The 9,184-nt window shown below is 44.3% G+C and overlaps 1 protein-coding gene across 1 annotated transcript in view; it reads left to right on the top strand.

Annotated features, from left to right (window-relative positions):
* The first annotated feature begins 262 nt into the window (after positions 1–262).
* The window catches only part of ITSN2 (intersectin 2), a 199,386-nt gene continuing 190,464 nt past the window's right edge, over positions 263–9,184 (top strand). The window contains exon 1 of the mRNA XM_063115903.1: positions 263–334. The gene's annotated coding sequence lies outside the window, so the exon portion shown is untranslated. The remainder of the gene's footprint in view (positions 335–9,184) is intronic.

Genomic DNA, 9,184 nt, shown 5'->3' with positions numbered 1-9,184 from the left:
CCCCTTCAACTACACAGACTTGCCATTAGGCTGACTGAAGCTCGACCATGAGGCCTGAGGAGCCTGCTGCGCCTCCACGGCCCAAAGCTGGCCGGCCCGCTTGCTGGCCGGGTCGCCATTCCTGTTCCTCTTCGTTCCCTCCTCCTGTGCAAAGCGGCTGCCGGCCGGCCAGCCTGCAGCTACTCCTGCTGTCGCCAGGTCTTGCTTTTGACGCAGCCGCGAAAGGAGGAGGAGCGGCGGGCGGAGCGGGCAGGCGGGTGACGGACAGACAGGCGGGAGGAGGCCGTCAGCCACTTCGCCCGGGGAAGGAAGGTGCTGACAGGCCGCGCAACAGGTAGGCGCAGGTGCGGTAGTGCTCGAGGTCTCTGCCCAGCGCCCCCTCCCCGCTGCCCGAGTTGTTGAGGAGGCTGGCAGGAAGCGGGTGGCTGGTGGACCCGGCTCCGGGGACCCACCTAGGCCGGGCGGGCGTCGTGCCTTGGGAGCCCGTGGCGGAGCCAGGGACGGGGCAGCTGGTTGAAATGGGAGGCCGGTGTTGCGTCGTCGTTCGCGGGCGCGCCTGGGGTCGCCGGCGGGGGGCTCTGAGTCCGTGTGGAGTGAGGAGAGTTCGTGACGATGCGAAGCTTTCTGAGCCGCTGGTCGCTGGCTGTGGCCAACTTGGGGGGGTCGGTGGGGAACGAGAACGAGGACGAGAGAGGAAGAGGCGACCCACAGGGCGAGAGCGCGTTTGGGGCAGGCAGGGGATCACTCGGGCTGCTTTCCGCGGGGCGAAGAACGACGCCAGGGCGGAAACACCCGAAAGTGTCTGCGGCGCTTTGAAACCCGGCCGCGAACGTGGGGCGGAACTTGTGAAAAAGGGGGGAACTCTTGTGGGGAAGAGCGCGACGCAATGGGGAGGTCGCCATTACGCGTCGCTAATCGGCCCTGGTTCTGCTGCGTGCATCTGTCAAGCGTGGCCTCGAAGGCCTTCCTCCTCCTCCTCCTCGTCTTCAGCTTTAGGTCTTCTTAACCTCCCCATACGGTCGAAATTGTGGCTGAAAACTCGATGAGATGCCTTGTAAAATATAAACATTTGTGGCATTTTGTGTGCTAAGTATTTAACTTTCATATCAGCTTTCCAGTTGTATGAAATGAAATACAAGACAACTCCAAAACAAATGGAATTATGCTTGCTAGTTAGCAAGTAGAATTGGTTTGGGACTTAAATAGAAAGTGTCTGGGTCTTTAAAAGAAATATCTAGGGCTATGTCTTGAGTCTCTTCCTTTTTTCTTTTTACAAATTTTGACATCACTATAGATAAATAGTAGGATTTGCATTTTTTAAAATTTCCAAAGCTTGTGGATATGTATTGCCTTTATTTTTGGCTTCTTTGGAACATCCCTGTATGTTAAATGTGTTATTCACTTGTGTGTACTGTTTCAGTTTAAAATATATTAAAGATGTGTCTGTTTTCTTTATGAAATTTTAATGAAATTCTTCATCTCACTTAATCCATGTTGAAGAATAACTGCATAGCTTGAACTCCTCCACATGTTTCTATGGGAACTGGGGTTCTTTTCTTGGTAGTATCATTTCTTGAATGATGGAATGAGATGGATAAATAAGGGAAAGAATGTTCATTTGTATGGATAATAAAGGAGTATGTATTTATTTATTACATTTATATATGGCCCCATAACCGAAGTTGTTATATTTATTGAAATTAAGTACCATTATTTTTTTATTCTATGAAAAGTACACTAGAACATGAAGAGGAAGATTCATGTGGCTTTTAATATTCAAGACCAGCGTAGGTATTTGTAATTATTATCAAATGAGAACTATATTCTGTTTTAGAATAATTAAATTGCTATGCAGAAAAATAATTGCTACAGTGAAATAATTGTATCTTTTTGATCATGGAAATTCTCTCAGCAACAACTGATATGGTGGAAAAGAGATAAAGACCCTCTTTGAGAGTAAAATTCACACTTTTCCTACCATGGATTAGGTATGCAGAGCGCACACTTTTCCACAGGTGATTGCTAAACAGTATAAGAAAAAGATACATCCAAGTGAAAACTTGAACGTTATTTGATCATAGTAGTGCCTCAAGGGGAGAGGGAGCCCCAGGGAATCCCATGTTGCCAGTATCGAAATGCAACAAAGCATGATGGCTGGGGAATCCTGGGAGTTGTAGACCTTTTTGTTTTGGTCTGAACATACATAGGATTGTGCCCTTAATATTAGAAAAATGAAATGCAACAACATTACTAATAATAGTAGAATACATTATGGTTTGCACATTATATCTTGCCCACAAAAGGTGGTTCTGTAAGCTTTTAACAGTGCAATCTTAATTATGTTTACTCAAAAGTAAGTTCTATTGTGCTCAGTGAGGCTTAATTTCTTTTAAGTGTGTTTAGCATTGCAGCCTTGGTATATTTTCTGAACAAATAGGGTAACCCTAACTGTCAGACATCCAGATTAGCTAGGCAACATTTGTTATGGAAGTTCTTTTGTAGGTGTTGCATTGTACCTTGTAGACGCTATAAAAAAAGAGTAAACACTGTATAAAAAGAAGAAGCTAATATCAAACCTTCCAGAATACTAGGATCTTTCCACAAATAATGCAAACCAGCATGTACTGGGAATAGAGAAAATAAGGTTTATCTATAACCCCAAGGTCAGGGTGATTCTATGGTCCCACTACATTGGACACATGCTATGCCAGGGCTATTAGTAAAGTCGATAACACAGTCATTGCAGAAACTACAGCTAACATTGCAACACCAGAAAACATCCCTGCAGTGTTCCTGAGAACTCCAGTATGACTCACCGTTCATGATATTTTACATTGAAGATGTCCCAATACTAGCTGTCTTGCATATACTTACACACACTCCACACATAATGCACAACCAGGCATTAATAGGTCAGTAAACTTAAGGAGCTGAAATTTATATGCCCCTGCACTCAAAAAGAAAATTTGGAAAACCCCATATATTTCCATGACTAGGGAACTTTTCCCTGCAAGCTAAACAATAATTCTGTCCGATCAAAGTCCAATGAAAGTCCTGCATCCAGTGCCATCAAGTAGAGAACACTCTCCTGGATGTGTGGGTAGATGTTTTGTGGTGACACAAAGTTTATTATGTAGTATACAGCCTCAGTTCCTAATTCTTTTCTCTATATATATTTACTATTATTGGTATGAGTACCTGCACTTGACAGTGCCTTACATCCAAACAAAGCTTTGGGCCAGACATGATTCATGCCTTTCTATAGAGGACATTGCCCTGGATATGTGGGTACATCATTTAGGGATGACCCAAAGCTTATTTTGGGGTTCATACCAAGTTTCTTATAATTTCATCTGAAGTTATCATGTGTTAATCAGTTACTTTTCTTATGCTTGGCTTGTTGTATACTCAGTGTTTCTTTAGTACCCATCTGGCCTTGTCAATCTGTTTCACTTCCAAAGATTGATATTGTAACTATAAGATTATTTGATATAAATCCTGTGGGTACTTATCCCTATCCAAAAGACTGGTGCAAACTGTTTATAGAGCTTGGTAGAGACAACCAATTAGGTGGTGTGCTCTGAATGGTAGCTGGAAACATGTAGTTAAGTGCAGCGGTCTATCAGTTTCTGGTATAAGGGGAAGGGCATAATTTATCAAATGGTCTCTCTGGGCTGGGCCACAAAGTAAACCAGCTGTGTAGAGTAGTCCCAGGCTCAAGTTGATTGTTGGGTGGAAGTTGTTGGAAGTCTTGGTGGAACTTCAAGGGCCTAGAAAATAAAGAGGGTCTGCTGGATCTGACCAAAGGTCTATCAAGTTCTGTATGCTGGTTCTCATAGTGGCCAGCCATGCTCATGTCAGCCACTTGAGCAATCTCTTCATTCTACAGAGCAACCAGGGTTTTCATAGAAGTACCAGCCACCCAAGGGCCTTCAGATAATATTAGCCTCCAGGAGCACACCATCCTAATCGGTTCCCCAATCCTGCAGAGGGGAAACGCTGCCACTAGTCTACAACATGAAATGATCTAACCATGACAAGGGAGTTACCAAGAAATCTGCCACCCTCAGACTACCATCATCTTGACTGAAAACCAAGTCAAGGGTGTAACCTACTACATATTTGGGGCCAATGATATGTTAGGACAGCCCCATGGTTATCATGCAGCCTTGTATGAGTCACCCCATACATGGTAATTTCAGCATGGATATTGAGATCCCCCTGGACAACCTTTCTAGGAGTCCTCAACACTCAATCCTAGATCATTTCCACCAGCTTTTGCAGAGGAACTGCTGGGCAGCAGGGTGGTCAGTTTACCAGTGGTATCCTTAATCTTTTCCAAGACCATAGCTAGACCTAAGGTTTACCCCTGGGTCGTCCAGGGGTCAAACCTGTTCATCTAGGTGACACACGGGATCCAGTGCTCAGGCAGGGACGAACCCTGGATGATCCCAGGATAAACCTTAGGTCTAGCTGTGGCGCAAGTCCCCAACAGAAGGTACAAACACTCAAAACTGGTACTCCAGTGGGTAGAAAGCCTGGAGCAGGAGAGGGAATTCCTACAGAGAGAGAATTCTTCCATCTCTTAAGCCTATGGTTCTCTATATTACTGCACTTCTTCAGAGGTGTGTGGAAGAGGCTGTCTTCCCAGTTCTTTCCCCTATGAGACCATAGCCAGGGATTGAACCTGGGACCTCTTGTGTACTAAGTCTGTGCTGTTCCATTGGGCTTCAGCTCTTTAGGTTTGACCTGTATGTTTGTGTGTAACATGTTTGGGATCCTTTGCCACAAAGTAGAAAAGAACATGGTAACACTTCAAACAAGAGATTATATAATAATTCTGGCAGGCACTTCCCCAACATCTATGTAACACCACCAACACAGACTAATCATGAGTGGCATACTGGTAACACCTCCAAGGTGTAACACCTCCATAACATCACTCTGCCCTACTATACACATACACGTGACAAGGTCCACCACAGTTAAGGCATAAGTCCTCAGTACTGTTAATCATTGTGGCACAAACAGCAGACACTCAGTAACTAATCCCTGCAGAAAGAGCTTCAAATCTCCTTTTCCCACAAACACACAGCCTGCAAATAACTGCCATGCTGACTGGCCAACACAGGGAAGAAAGGATTATCCAGCAGAACACCCAAGAAGCTCTTCAGCTTGCTTGGGAGAATGCAGACACAGAGAACATACAGACTCCCCAGATCAATCTTGCTGAGGGATACCAGTGAGGCAAGGGGGGAATGGTAGCTTGTCCTAGTAGTCGCAACTGCACTCCTTATAGGAACAAATATTGTTACCTCACTGGGTAGAGCACTGGGATGTGAAGCAGATGATGCAGGTTGAAATCCTGCCAGGGGAAATTGTGGAAGTGCAACATTCACCTTGTGCATGATTGGACAGCAACATAGAAGAACTGGATAGCAACATGGATGAATAGAATAATCTATATTTTATTGTATTTATTTAATAAATTTCTTGCCTGCCTTTCATTATAAAATAATCCCAAAATAGGGTACAACCAGTAAGACACAATAAAATAATACAAGGGTGACAAGAACATAATCACACATAGGACAACAGTAAAGAGAAATATAATAGTTAACACAATGTAGCAAAAGAAAAGAGAAGACAATTGCCACATAATTAATTTGGGGGAGTTTGTCCACTTCTTAAATATGTGGCAGAGAGCAGCAATTCTGGACTTTGCCTTACTCTATGGTTGCTGTAGTTCCACCCCTAATTACTGACTTGTTTTGACACTACTTCCTCATTTGTTAAAGGAAGTAGATGGTTAATTTGTTCTCAGTCTTAAAAGTTTATTCATACTGATAAGGATGTTGTTTCAAAGAGGTCAAAACATTTCACTTCTCTTGGAGTTGTTGCTTTCTATTAGGAAAAAGTCTGACTTTTTAAGCCTGAAAAATTCTCTGCTGCTTTGCTATTAAGCATCTGAAGCCTCCGCCCCAAAGCGGGTCAGCCCTTGCAGGTTTCTAGGTGCTTGCTGCACACCTGTGCACAGGCGCCCTGGAAAGCTGGGCACAAGGCTAACCGGGACTCCATTGGACTCCCTCCCTGCAACCCCTGGACCCAGAGCCGCCACCCACGAGACTTATCTTTGCCATCTGTTCTCTTCCATAGAGCTGCGATTTAAAGGTAAGATGGGAAACCTGTAATTTTCATAGATCTACAGTCTCAAACTAAGGAAATGTTCTTATATGCCTGCCATAGTTTACAACCACAGATCTATGAAAATGCAGAGCCCCCATCTCACTTATAAATCTCAGCTCTAATGGAGGAGGACGGATGGCAGATATGGCGGCTCTGAGTTTGGTGGGGTGTGAGTGAGAGGGGGAGGGAAGGAAGGGAGTCCAGTGGATTCATGGTCAGCCTCACACCTGCTTTCCTGCGCAGGTGGGGGGAGAGGCCCAACCCTGCCCTGAATCAGCCTAAGGCACCCCGAGACACTTCACACCCAATCCACTTCACCTCAATGTGCCTTGTGCTAACCCAATACTGCCTTGGATTTGGGGGTGTACAGCCCTAATTTTGAGGACAAAATTGCCTTCCTTCATAATGATCTCAATGTTGCTGTTGTAACAGGTCCAAGTGAAGTTTCCAGTGCACCATCTTATCCAGTTTTGTGTGATCCTTTTCCGTTTCTGTGGCCTAAGGATGTGGACAAGATGGATGTAGCAATTCATCTTATCACATGTCTGATTGACCCTTGCCAATCTTATTTATTTATTTATTTATTGCATTTTTATACCACCGAATAGCCAAAGCTCTCTTGGGCTTATTCGAGCCAGCTGAGGGGGGTCTGACTAGGTAGATCTTGGGAACGGTAATTGCATCATTGTGTGAGAGGGTTCACCCTGCTTCCCTTCCAAAAAAAAACAAAAAACCTTCCTGGATCCAGAGGTTTATATTAATTACCATCCAGTAGCCAATATGGTGTAGTGGCTAAAGTGTTGGCCTGGGAGTTGGGAGATCCAGATTCTAGTTCTCACCTCACAAGGTTGTTGTTGTGAGGATAAAATGGAGAGAAGGATTATGTACATCACCTTGGGTTCCTTGGAGGAAAGAAGGCGGGATATAAATGCAAGAATAAATAAAGTAAAATATCCCATTTAAAGCAAGGTGTTTGAGACAATGGTGATGATTCAGCTTTAGGCATTTTTGGAGGATACTGATTGCCTAGATCCATTCTAGTTCCGGACTGGATATAGAATGGATTTGGCCTTGCTTGCCCTGATGGATGACCTTTATCAAGAGAGGGACAGAAGGAGTGTGTCTCTGTGACTATTACTTGATCTTATAGCAGCTTTTGTTTCCATTGATTATGGTATCCTCCTGGATCTCCTCTGTGTACTGGGGGTTGAGGATATCATTTTGTGGGGTGTGGGTATTCCACACCTATTTTCAGGGCAGGTTCCAGAGAAAAGAGATGAGAGACTGCACATTGGCCCACTGCGAGTCTTGCTGTGGGATGTCATCTTGTCTCCAATGCTGTGTAAGAGATATATAAAGCCACTGGGGGATTTGGCATGAGATGTCATCAGTATGTATGTTGATGACACCCAACTCTATTTCTCCATTACATCTGAATCAGGAGAGGCCATTTGCAACCTTGATCAGTGTTTGAATGCAGTGATGATCAAAATGAGGGCCAATAAGTTGAAGTTGAATATGCATAAGCTGGTGGGTGAGTGGTTCACAAGTCCAGAAATTACCAGCTCTGTATGGGATTGAACTCACCCTGAAGGAACAGGTTCACAGTTTGGGGATGTTCCTAGATCCATCGCTGTAACTGGAGGCCCACATGACCTCCATGGCTAGGACTGCTTACTACAAACTTAGGTTGGCCACCAACTGCTCCAGTTCCTGGAAAGCAGTAACCTGCCCATGATAATACATGCATTGGTAACCTTGAGATTGGATTACTATAATGTGCTCTATGTGGGACTGCCCTCCTTAAGGCTGGTTTGGAAACTGGAGAACATCCAAAATGATTCAATGGAATAAAGAGATGAAGTCTCAGGATGTTGAAATAATATGTGCATTTTATTCCAAGAAGTAGCTCTATGCCCTTTGGCCCTGAGTGTGGTCCTTCTTCAGGGGTTAGTTTTTTAAAAAATATATGGACGCCAGCAGAGATCTCTGAAAAAGATGAATCCTGAGACTATGGAGAACCCCATGGCCAGAAGAAACTGCTGTTTGGGTCTCACGAGAGCTTTCCCAGGTCTCATGAGTGGGGGTCGGATGGCAAGAAAAGTGAGAATCCAGAGGGGGTCTCCCAAAATTTTATTCCCCAGAGCAATTTGTGGTGATGCCTGGGACACTCATTCAAAAATTTAAATGTGCCTGAGGGCCCAAACATTTTGTCTATCTCTGTTTGAGATAAACCACAAAACCCAAGGACAGAAAACCGCTTACTCATAGCAACCTGGAGTTTTAAAAAGAGGGGCTTATAGCTCAAGAAATACCTTCCCCACTCAATATAAACATACAACTCACTAAGGGGTTCGCATGAGAAAACATAACACTTGAAAGACCTTCACCACATATTAGAGTCTATGGTGGTGGTGGGGGAATGCACCAAATTTTAATCAATACAGATGATCAAGCAAATCCATGGAGAGAAACCTGACTTTGGTGAGTTTTTCTGTACTGTGTCATGTCAGGGGGGGTAAAAGGCGGGACTAGAAATTGTATCTCACACAACACAAAGCAGTTCCCTAATTACACAGCCACAGGAGCAGAAAAGGGACAACATACATCATGGAACTTTGACTGACCTTTATACACTAGGACCATGGTGGCTTCATAGTAAGGCACAGCCAAGCAGCAGAAGTGCAGGAGTACAACAGATGAGGTCCCACCTTGGATCTGTATATGCAGAGTCAGTTATCCTTGCCCCCCCCCCACACACACACCCCTGTCGTTCTCCATAATGTATAAAGCACATGTCCTTCAGTAGTTAACAACAATAACATCTAGACTGGGGTGTAGAACTGTTTTAGGGTGGTGGGAATCGCTGGCACCACCCACCAGTGAAGTGGCAAGAAATTTTTCTATTTGCTTAAAATGTGCTATTTATAAGTTTCCATGTCATTAGTAAAAATGAATGTATGCCAATTGCAAATGCAACATTAGGCAAGTTTGGCTG

The sequence above is a fragment of the Elgaria multicarinata genome, chromosome 2, assembly GCF_023053635.1.
Source record: "Elgaria multicarinata webbii isolate HBS135686 ecotype San Diego chromosome 2, rElgMul1.1.pri, whole genome shotgun sequence".
Taxonomy (NCBI): domain Eukaryota; kingdom Metazoa; phylum Chordata; class Lepidosauria; order Squamata; family Anguidae; genus Elgaria; species Elgaria multicarinata.
Note: the sequence above shows the minus strand (reverse complement) of the source record. Positions and strands in the feature narration are given on the sequence as shown.